Source organism: Oncorhynchus tshawytscha, linkage group LG03 (genome assembly GCF_018296145.1).
Source record: "Oncorhynchus tshawytscha isolate Ot180627B linkage group LG03, Otsh_v2.0, whole genome shotgun sequence".
NCBI classification, from domain to species: domain Eukaryota; kingdom Metazoa; phylum Chordata; class Actinopteri; order Salmoniformes; family Salmonidae; genus Oncorhynchus; species Oncorhynchus tshawytscha.
The window spans coordinates 60,893,675-60,905,749 of NC_056431.1; the positions used below are offsets into that span (position 1 = coordinate 60,893,675).

The 12,075-nt window shown below is 41.6% G+C and overlaps 1 protein-coding gene, 1 long non-coding RNA gene and 1 pseudogene across 3 annotated transcripts in view; 1 reads left to right on the plus strand and 2 right to left on the minus strand.

The window, feature by feature from the left end:
• Positions 1–741: 741 nt before the first annotated feature.
• Positions 742–4,663, minus strand: LOC112240718. Its single transcript, XR_002952109.2, has 4 exons — positions 2,592–4,663; positions 2,246–2,413; positions 1,261–1,354; positions 742–1,151 (listed from the first exon to the last, which is right to left on the minus strand). It is a non-coding gene; the product is annotated as an uncharacterized LOC112240718 (long non-coding RNA).
• Positions 4,664–5,108: 445 nt separating this feature from the next.
• On the minus strand, positions 5,109–9,186 carry LOC112224458 (annotated as a pseudogene).
• The window catches only part of LOC112240724 (ganglioside-induced differentiation-associated protein 2), a 33,999-nt gene continuing 31,108 nt past the window's right edge, over positions 9,185–12,075 (plus strand). Inside the window, exon 1 of one of the 2 annotated variants that reach the window (XM_024408982.2) lies at positions 9,185–9,416. The gene's annotated coding sequence lies outside the window, so the exon portion shown is untranslated. The remainder of the gene's footprint in view (positions 9,417–12,075) is intronic. The other variant, XM_024408977.2, reaches the window with a different exon arrangement.

Genomic DNA, 12,075 nt, shown 5'->3' on the forward strand with positions numbered 1-12,075 from the left:
CAAAAATTCTGAAGTTGTCTGTGATGAGATTCAAACTCACAACCTTTGTGTTACTAGATGTTTGCATTAGACGCCCACTCATCCACTCCAACCAACTACTCTACTTTTGTTTTTGCATTAAGTAATCATCGGTCTTATCTAACTGTACCAAACGTATCATTGTAATTTGAGTGTGCTGGATTTATACTATGTTACATCTAGTCTATGAGACCAGGCTGGAGAGGTAGGAGGGGCTCCCCTGTAGCTGACTGAATCTGGTTCTGTATTGTGAGCTCTTTGGGAGTGGCAGTCTTGGTGGTCTGAGAGACTGGTGGTCTGTGACAAATCGGACACCGCTCTTTATCCCCCTGAAGCCCACTTCGGTTTGGCCCTGTTCCAGCCCTGAATCACTCCCCTAAGCTGTGATACAGGAAAACCCAGAGAAACAGGCCTAAATCATACCTGTCAAACCCCCATGTCCCCCATGTGACGGGAAACTAAGACCGGCCAGGGAGGGAAAAGTCCAACATGAATTGTATCTATTTAAGATGGAGTTTTATGTGTTTTATACGAGACTGTGGTTGCATAGGGATCTGCTGTGTATACATACACTACTTCCTTTTGACTTGAGTTAGGGCACAGTGGATTTATTAATTCACAGGCGTTCTGTAAAACCTGAGGAAGCGAGGCTTGACATGAGTGACTCAGACACAGTTTATTTAGGAAATGAAGCATGTCATTGAACAACAGTGTTATGTCCTATCAGGATCCTATAACAGTTGAAATATAAAACTAACAGTGTAAATCTCTGCTAAAGGCCTTGCCTGCAGTAGCCTACTAGTCATGATGTGGGGTAGATATCAGAAGAAGCTGGTGCGAGGAGCTATAGAAGGACGGGCTCATTGTCATGGCTGGAATGGAATAAACGGAACAGTATTAAACAAACATATGGAAATGACATGTTTGACTCCGTTCCATAAATTCCATTCCAGCAGTTACAATGAACCCGTCCTCCTATAGGTCATCCTACCAGCCTCTAGAGAGAGAGTGATTCAGGCGATGATGAGTAGAGCTCTCTTCTCTCTCTCTCGCTTCTCATCGAGGCGGCGTCGGCAAAGAACATGATGTCCTCTTTGCTCTCGACCTCCACCTGGAGAAACTGGAGACCAGCACTGTTGAACCCCAGAACATCCAGGAGCAGAAGGCGAGAAACAGTTTGATAAGACTTGTGGATCATCGGCCTTTAGAGTAAATGTTTCTATATTCTATGATTGGACTTACCCTGAACTCTCAGACTTTAAAGAGGGTGTTGCTTCTTAGCTCATCTATGACGGTTGGCAGCATCTGGTTACTGAAGATTTGGCCAAAGTGGACCCTGGAGAGATAAGGACCAACCAGCGCAGTGAGGACAGACACAGACAGACATGAGGCTCATCTACTCGCAAGTACCACAGAGACACCAGACACACACACCTGTGTGAGGTTATTTGCATATTGTTGTGTCTGATGTAAACCTCTTATCTCCACAACAAAAACTTTTCAGGAAATTGAACAAATTACCATATTCTCCCCATTAACAAACATACAATTATGAAACTTCAGAAGCTATTGTGAATACATTTTCTTGGTCTTAGTCATGAAATGTTCAGAGTTCATAGCTTTTTATATATTTCTATAAATATAAAAGAAAAATAGGAAAATTAGCAAAAATCGAGTTACAAGGTTTTCATCAGAAATGATGTGAGAGAAATGCACAAACAACTGACTGACAAACACTTATGATTAGTGTAATGTTGTTTGTTAGCGTGTCCATCGTCTCGAGACGTCATCCTTTCAAATATAGTGTCGTTGACTCGACTAGTGGAAGTCTGGAAAACTATAGTATTGGATTGTGCGTTTCAATGGAAGCGCCGGCTGTTAACGTTCGCATTTTATTGGCCGTAAGTAGAAATGTAATTTTCCTTCAGGAGAAGCATTTCCTTGTTTTTCCAATTTTGTTTTTCCTTGTTTTGTCCATGCCTCTTTTCCTACTGTGTGTCGGACAATGTTTTAGTAGCTTATGCAGCATTATCTTATGATACCTAACTTGTTTGAAGTCATAATTATTTTTCGGAAACACCACCTCTGTTTGGAGCTCCACCCATGCAAAATAGCAACACATAACTAGTTTGAATCTAGACTCCATCCCTTTATATAATCATCCTAAAGGGAGAACTTCTCCAGGTTATCGCACTACTTGAGAAGCCTGTGTTGGAGGCTAGCATACCTGAGCAGAAAGAAGCGGCACACTAGCTCGACCTCCAAGCCATCCTGGACATAGCTGTTGAAGAGAGACAGCAGGTTTGGGACGTAGGGGAATGGCAGGAATAGCAGAGACACCTCCGGCTCACTGGAATGGGCCTTCTTCATCACGTGCCATGACATAGTGAGATGGCTGCAAGGGAGGCAGAAGAGGATGTAGTTACAATGGTTACATGATCGATTAGTGAGGAACGGAGCTAGTACCCTGGGCTATGCACGTATCATAATTTCAGGTGGGATTAAAAATGTACAGAAACGTTTCCAAAGGCCACAAGGATAAGATTGACTTTAGTTGGGAGGCAACTGTTTACCGGCTGACTGGCAGGCTGATGCTCCTACATTTTCCTTATCTCTGATCTGTACAGCTCCAGAGCCTCCATGACAAGCTCAGCCTGAAGAGAGACACATATACTGTATACACACACACACCATTACAGATTACACACATACAACCTCTCCATCTCTGCACTCTAGTTACTTGACGTGGAGTCTCACCGCTGTCATGAGTGTCCTGTGAGGATCACAATGGGACAGATCAGCTTGGAAATGGCTGAAAATAACAGACCTTCTCTCACCTGCAGAGTGGAGGAGGGATCTGGTGTGGGTGTTTTGACACCTCCACACCCTGTCGTAAATTTAAGGAGAAGACTTTCTTTATTCCCCTCCAGTATGAACAAAGGAATCTGTTTCACAGACTTTTCCCGACAAAACTCTAACTCGGTCAAACGTGAATACTGGAACAATATTTGTAACATAATGTGGCGTGGGGAGTGGTCAGTGGGAAGCTATGGAAAACTAATGTGATATTGCTTTTCGTTTTGTGATGTCATTAAAAACTGTATGGACAAAATACTGTAACGTGGAAAGTATATCCCCTTTATCTGTCAAGTTTCCATCCAATACGTTGTGCATGTAGTATGAAAAATGTTTAAAGTATTGTTGTTAAGATAGGAATGTGATTTTAGGAGGTATAAGAGAATCTATCTCCTATAAACTGTGGATACGTATGTAGCCATGCCCCAAGTGAGGTCGGAGAGCGTGTCAGACAGACGGAGCTGTCTCCTTCGAGCCTTGTTAACGAAATTAACATTAGACCAGGGAACGTGAGGCGGGTAGCTACACGTTTGAAATGGTTGGTACTTTGAACTTCAACACGAGGTGAAGAAATAAACTCACCTTCCATTTGACCAGAGAAACAGCAAGCTGCAGCTCATGTTCATCGTGGGTCAAATCTTGACTATCAACACGAGGAGGAAGAGGAAAACAAACCCTCTCAGACAATCACTGGTACAGCTGATTAGCTGTCCCGAGTAAAATATCTTGAACTCTTCAAACCATCCTACTACCCTTGACAAAACATTGTAGTACGCTACTCTCATCACCTGAATGGAACCATCGGCACAGCTGGCTTATCTTCAAATAAGCAGCTTCAGGATCGAATGGAACAGAGTGAACTCTGTAGTTCTGTTCAGGACTACAAGCCGGACAAAGACATCCACACGTAAGTACATTCATGATTTCTTATTCCAAACGGGTGGCGGTTCGTGTGCAAACTATATGATTCATGTGAGAAAAGTCCTGAAATGTATCGACGATAAGTGTCTTTTTCTCTCTTTCTCCATGTTGTTGGATAAAAAGCCATATTGTGAAAGTCCGCTAGGGACCTTTGTCTCATGTAGTAAGTGTGTATGTTTTTCTGTGTTATTTTTTTAGGTAGCTAGTAAATAAATAATTAAACCAATTTGTGTAGCACTGAATCATTAGCAAGGCTGGGTTTTTTGCAGATGCTTGAGTTTACGACTGTTCCGAATGATGGTATGAGGTAATGATTAATAAGAGCTCCAGCTGTTTATTGATGTAATAGATATATACCTTATAGAGTTTAATTCCGGAGATGGTAACTCTTAAAACAACCTCTTCCGTGGTGCCCCAAATCCTAATTAGTTAATTGTTACATGATTAATTTAAATTGGGTAACAATTAAACATAGTTAGATGATTAAATAAATAACAATAATCAGATTAATGAAAGTAAAGTCATGACACAGCTTTGACTGTCTCTATGTTCTTCTTCGCCACTTCTGCTGCTTTTGGTCTCTCCAGGAACGACACAGAGAAAACACACCTTTATACTTCCACTGTTTGAAATAAATAATAATAAATTAAGTCCCTCCGATGGGAAAGGGCGCATTCAGGTCACATAATTGCTTGCCAATCATCAATATTCAACACATTTTTAATAATGGAACTCGAGGCCTCATCTCCATATGGGAAATGTAACAGCATGGGAGTGAATGTCACCTCTAGAGTCTGTCATCCAGAAGGCGAGGTCAGTACAGGTGCATCAAAGCTGGGACCGAGAGACTGAAAAACAGCTTCTATCTCAAGGCCATCAGACTGTTAAACAGCCACCACTAACATTGAGTGGCTGCTGCCAACACACTGTCAATGACACTGACTCTACACCAGCCACTTTAATAATGGGAATTGATGGGAAATTATGTAAATATATCACTAGCCACTTTAAACAATGCTACCTTATATAATGTTACTTACCCTACATTATTCATCTCATATGCATACGTATATACTGTACTCTATATCATCGACTGCATCCTTATGTAATACATGTATCACTAGCCACTTTAACTATGCCACTTGGTTTACATACTCATCTCATATGTATATACTGTACTCGATATCATCTACTGTATCTTGCCTATGCTGCTCTGTACCATCACTCATTCATATATCCTTATGTACATATTCTTTATCCCCTTACACTGTGTATAAGACAGTAGTTTTTTGGAATTGTTAGTTAGATTACTTGTTCGTTATTACTGCATTGTCGGAACTAGAAGCACAAGCATTTCGCTACACTCGCATTAACATCTGCTAACCAATGTGTATGTGACAAATAAAATTTGATTTGATTTGATTTGGATGTGCTCAAACTTGACTGCATCCCATTGTTGTATCTTCTTTTCCTTCCCCGCTGTGAAGAACATATGGTTTTGGGAACAAACTGAAGGTACATGATGCTGAGAAAAGAAAGAAGGAGAAGGAAAAGGAAAGCAGATGAGAAATGACAAAATGGCGACATGAAAGAGCAGGTGGGGTGATGTCATCGGTCAGAGGTGGCTAACTAGGACAGTGTTTCTGAAACTGGAGATTAAATTAAATATTTTACTGGAAATGTGGAGAGTGAAGTCAACGTACATTAAATGATATCATTTGAGACCGTTGGTAAAGCATCCACATTAAGCCATTTACACTGTCCATATGTCTGACGGCTTAGGACGATGTGTTCTGGCAGTATATTATATATTCATATTAACATTAGGTTATACATTTTCTGTACCTGTCATCGTGGGCAAACATAGATCGGTGACAGTCCCCAAAATTAAGACCCCAGATCTTGACGTTTCTGTCTGCAGAACTGGTTGCTATCATGGCACTGTCCTGACAGGCGGAGAAGAAGTAACATTCAGAGTCAAGACAGAGTAGACACACATAACACACAGCAACTTTAACCATGCACATTCTATATTCATCTACCGTCACACATTACATTAGTTTTTAGTTTAGATTGGTTTGCCAGATTGAGTACTGGTACGCACATGAGAGATGTCCAGGCAGAACACAGGGAGCTTGTGTCCATACAGAGAGAAGATGAACTTGAGTGTGTCAGTGTAGAAGACCTTGACGGTACAGTGCAGCAGGGAGAATATTTCACACATGCAACACATCCTCATCCAGCTGCAGTGTACGCATGCGTTTCATCGTCAGCCTCCTGCAACACACACACACACAAACTCCATAGAAGCTCACCTGAATAACACCATGCAGCCTGGGATCACTAGTACCTGCCTGAACAACAGAACTTCTTTGCCTCTAGTATAAAACAGCATTACTGTGTTATTGACAGTTGGTGAAACAGAAGGAATACATCTTGGTTTACTTCTGTGCAGCGTCTCCATCCTTAATCAGCTGAAACTCTGACATCACTATCCCCCTCTGAGGAAATAACATAATCACAAACAGTCAGAGCAAATGGGAATGATTGTATTGTATGGGGGCAATCCCACGATAAAGGAGTGATGCTGAGACTTTAAAATGTATGTCAAACAAAGTGCAGATGCAAAGTTTGGTAATGTCATTTTGTTACCAAACGTTGCATCTGCATACTGTTCTTCAAGTAAATGTGCTTTTGTAAAAAAAATATGTGGAAATTGTTCAAAGTAATCATTGTGCATAGAGTTGTATGGTTTGTTTAACTTTTAAAACATTGGTTTTTGTTTGACATACTGTAGATTTTAAAGTGAGTCTCAGCATCACTCTGTAAACATGGACTTGTCCATGGGCATTTATCTACAGATAAGGGAAACTTTGGAGTTGTAATGGAGATTGGCACTTTAGAAGATGAGATCCATGAATGCTCTACATGTATTGTGGATGATGTTGAACATGGACAGGTAGATCCTGACAGACAGACAGTACCTGATCAGGAGACGGACAGATGGTCCACAGAGCTCCGTTATGGGCATCGACAGTCTCCAGGAGGGTTCCTGATGCCAAGTCAAAGATCTGAATCTTACCACTCTGACAGGAGAGGAGAGAGACAGACTTGGTTAGCCCATAGACATTATATCATTGTATCTGTCCCACTATGGCATCTGTGAGAGCATGGGCAGTGCCAACATGGCAAAAGTCCTCAATGGCACTGCTCATAATAAAACAGGCGTGGGGACTAGAGTCCTCTCTCGGTAAGCCTGAGTTCCACACAATAGTCCAATACTGGATAATACACATCTGCAGAAGTTAGGTGTATGTTAGTGTGTGCATGCATGAGTGTTACCTTGGTTCCTAGGATGATCTGCCTTTCTCCAGGGACGAACAGGGAGCAGAGGGCATACTCACACACCATGGTGCGAATCACCTGCAGGGTAGACCTGTGACAGAGAGGAACTTCCTGTTACGACACCCATTCAGAATGAAGAACACTTCTTATAATATGTGTCTAGGTGTCATAATATATGTAAACTTTTAAAGATGCTGGAAAGCCTAAAGCTTTAATGAACTAGATTTAACTTATACAGTGAAACCCCATGGTCAGGTCAATCCTAGCGCTGTGTGACCTGATGTTTCCACCTGTTCCAGACTTTGACAGTGTCCCCGGAGAGGCGGAACAGTAATGTTGTCTGAGCTGAAGGCCAATGTGCGGGCACCCTGGTCCCCCAGGGCGAGCCTGGAGGTCTTAGTGCCCTTGGGGTTCTTATCAGACGTCTTGAGGCTGTAAGTCTCCACTGTGTTGTTCTGGAGCAGCATGGCTACCTTCAACTCCCCACCTGCAAACAGCAGGCAGTCCACCCATCTAGGATATAGAGTGACACAAAATGTTGGTTGGTTGATTGAGTGTGTGAGAGTATGCATGTGTGTGTGTGTATGTGTGTGTGTACCTAATCTTGGCAGAGGCCTTGATGTTGGTCAGTCTCACAATCTCATAAGCCAGTTTCCTCTCCACCACAGGCTCTGGGGCGTCCTCCTCCTCTGCACCCTGCACATCCCTACACGAGGGGGCAGCAGCACCTCATCTTTATATTTCACAAATGTAATCATCATAACTGTATATATAAACATTTGAAGTATTTAGTTTGATTGGAATTAGATTCCACACATGTTTGACGAATGTCCGAACTTGAACTACATCTGCAGACTGGTTTTTGCCATGGCTGTAGTGACAGTGTGATCTCTACTCTGTCTGCGACTTACCTGGCCTTCTTCTTGGCTCTCTTCAGCTTATTGGCCATCACCCTCTCCACCTCGTCCTGGCAGCACACTGAACACCTCCAGCACCGCGTCAGAGCCCTGATGAAAGAGAGGGATGGGGAAAAGTAGGAAAGATCAGAGAAGGGAAAAATACACATCATGTTAGCGATCCGAGAAATGTATGACAATAAACCAAACACCGAACATGTGAAACCACATTTTCTGCACTGTTGTTCAAATAAATCGTCTATTTAGTATAGTATCGCTTATGTCTTAAGCGTCCGAAATAATGCCATAGATTCGGTTTTAGAAAAATGGTAATCCTGAAAGCAAAACATGGAAGCATTATGTAAACCTGCTGGTGTTCCAACTGGCCCTACTAAAGTCAACGATTTACCGCTGAGCCACGGAGTTTTGATGAAAACAGTAAAGAGAAAACATGTATATTTGATAATCATACGCTGCTGTTTATTGTTGACCAGCATATGTCCCTAATGTGCACTGTGAACCGATAATGAAGCTCCAATGAATTCACCGTTTTTTAGCAGAATTTTGTGAAAGCTCTGAAGCATTCAGGAAGCTTAACCCTAACCTTAAATTAAGACCAAAAAGCTTATTTTTGTTTTCATTAATTTTTACGATATAACCATGTATATTTTGGGGGGGCTATGGTAACTAGTGGAAACCCGTTTTCTGGGCACACGAGGAAGACCCTACTAATCAAACACATATGTAGTCGAACACAAACTATAAACTGATTTTTTTTTTTAAATACAGAAACACATAAACACAGATAAGCAGAAAATACGTATATTTTAAATATGTTGTTATGATTATTGTACTTATAATCTTGTTCAATTGTAATTGAATTATCGATCAGTCACAGTAACTAGTTTTTGTATTTATTACATTAGTCTGTTTTATGGGGTTGCTTCTTGTGTTGTTGTTTATTTTATTACAACATATCTCTGCTCTATGCCATATATTTGACCGTATATCTAAATGCATACATTTACCTGCAATATAGAAAATGCTCTCGAGGATTTACTTACCGGTAGCTGCAATTCTAATAGGTCCTCTGAATGCTGTACTATGCGTTTTACACAAATGTTGGGATTTATTGTACATCCCTGGGCATTATTCCGGAAGGGATTGTTATGCGTGTTTGGGTTCTTTGTAGTGAATCAGCTGATCAGGTACACACCTAACTATAGTAAACGTGACTGTGCGATGGGAATTGGCTTGATCAAATCAGGTTTTGCCATGTTTGTGATCATAACAAAATCATGAAGACTCCCTGCATTCGATGCTTTTTGTAATTCAGTCCTGCTCGGAGTAGACAACATATTCGTGGACGAAGGAAAACGGGTAGGTGTAAATGTTTCTTCTGATTACTTAACGTTAGCTAGATAAATACATATTTGATTTCCTTCCCTTTTTCAACATACTACTATTTGCTGCCGTGCTAGCAGGTTATTTGCGAATCAAAGTAAAACGAAAGCAAACGCTGCACTGGTAATGTGATGGTCAGCTGAGCTCGAACTCCATGGTTGGTGATGACGACGACACATTTTATGTTCTCATTTGATGTTTTCCCCATAAATAGGGCCTATTTAACCGTTCAAATGGTAATAACATAATATGAGTAATGGCACAAGCTAAAACACTAGGAAATGTTTGACCATGCTTCAGTAAACACAAATGTATACTTTTTTTTTCAAGTTATGAAAATTAGCTAGTATATATTTTATCTTCATTCTGCATTTCATCGAGTCCTTATGGTCCATTCAAATTCCCTGTCTGTTTAGGTGAACTAATGTAACAGTAATGAGTCGGACCTAGTCAGACCTTGCTTGCCATATTCACCCAATTTGATCTAACTGCCACCTAACCTCCCAAAAATGCAATCAGAATATTCCAAACATAATAAAATGTCTACTGACAAATTTGGCTTCTGCTATTTAGGTGATAGGCTTTATTTGGCAGGTTGTAGACTAGAAGTTACAGAAGTCCTGAAACTGGTTAATTTATTACTGTCTAGAACTACACTAAACAAAAAATGTAAATGCAACACGTAAAGTGTTGGTTCCATGAGCTGAAATAAAAGATCCAGCAACTTAGCACAGCCATTAAAGAGGAGTGGGACAACATTCCACAGGCCACAATCAACAGCCTGATAAAGCACGGCATGAGGCAAATGGTGATCACATCAGATACTGACTGGTTTTCTGATACACGCCTAGGGTTGCAAAGGGTCAGAAGCTTTCCAGTAAATTAAGTTACGCCCCTGGAATTTGGGGAATTTAGCTTTAATTCATTTGAAAAAGTTAGCTTATAACAGTTAACCTTTTTTTGTGGGATACATGTAAGGCAATTCTAGGGCTTGTGGCATATTTTGGTTAACTATCCCCAATTCAATAGAATTGCAACCCTCTACATGCACAGTGCATTCTTCCATCACATGTACAACTGATTCTGAAGATCTTGCACTCTAATGAGATGTTATTGAGCCCACACTACAAGAGCACAGTCACAAGGGACAACAGACACACCGGTCTCTACATTTTCAGAAGAGCTGAAGGCAGTCATCAATGCCCTTGGACCACAGACGGTATTTGCACTGGTGACAGACAATGCTGCAAACATGAAGTCTGCTTGGTCTAAAGTGGAGGGGTCCTACACTCTCATCACACCCATTTGCTGTGCTGCTCATGCATTGAATCTGCTCCTCAAGGCCATCATGGCACTGAACAATTGGTTGGATCCACTCTACAAAAGAGCCAAGGAAATTGTTAGGTATGTGAAGGTCATCAAGTTATAGCAGCAATCTATGTCACCAAGCAAAGTGAGAAGAATAAGAGCACCACATTGAAGCTGCCCAGCAACACCTGTTGGGGTGGTGATGTCATCATGTTTGACAGTCTCCTGGAGGGGAAGGAGTCTCTCCAAGAAATGGCCATATCACAGTCTGTCGATATGGACAGCCCCATCAAGAGGATCTTCCTGGATGATGTATTTTGGGAGAGAGTAGTAAGCAGCCTGAAACCCCTGAAACCTATAGCAGTAGCCATTGCATGGATTGAGGGAGACAATGCCATCCTATCTGATGTTCAGACTCTACTTGCAGATGTAAGAGAAGACATTCGTACTGCCCTGCCCACTTCACTGTTGCTCCAAGCAGTTCTGAAATGCATCAAAAAGCGTGAAGACTTCTGCCTGAAGCCCATACATGCCACAGCGTACATGTTGGACCCCAAGTATGCTGGCAAGAGCATCCTGTCTGGTGCAGAGAACAACAAGGCCTATGGTGTCATAACTACCTTGTCTCGCCACATTGGCCTGGAGGAGGTTCTTGGCAGTCTGACAAAGTACACTTCCAAGCAAGGACTTTGGGATGGAGATAAAATATGACAGTCGTGCCAACATATCTTATCAGCCACCTGGTGGAAGGGACTTTGTGGATCTGAGAATATTTCCCCTGTTGCCTACATCATCCTCCAAATCCAACCAACATCAGCCGCCTCAGAGCGCAACTGGTCCTTGTTTGGGAACACACACACCAAAGCACACAACAGGCTGACCAATACAAGGGTTGACAAATTGGTGGCCATCTGGGCAAATTTGAGGTTTTTAGAGCCTGACAACAAGCCATCCTTAACAAGGTTGGAAAGTGACAGTGAAGATGAGGCCTCAGTCTGATGTTCAAGAGGTGGACACTGAAGAGGTCCAGGGAGAAGACATGGAAGCCTGAGAGGAAGACAACCAATTTCAATTTGAAACTAAATCGTTTTATTTATTTATTTTGGAAGGATTTAATCATTTGCAAATATGTCTACTTATAAGGTGAACGGTTTATGTTTCTGTCTCCTTATGATATGGCAAATATATCCACTGCAAAAAACATTTACATTGAAATCGTATTAATATTAATTCCGATATATTCCTATGGAAAGTTTCCACCTCTGAATGTTCCCCAAAATGTGCAACCCTATCCACTCCCCTCCTTCTGTGACCAACAGACGCATAA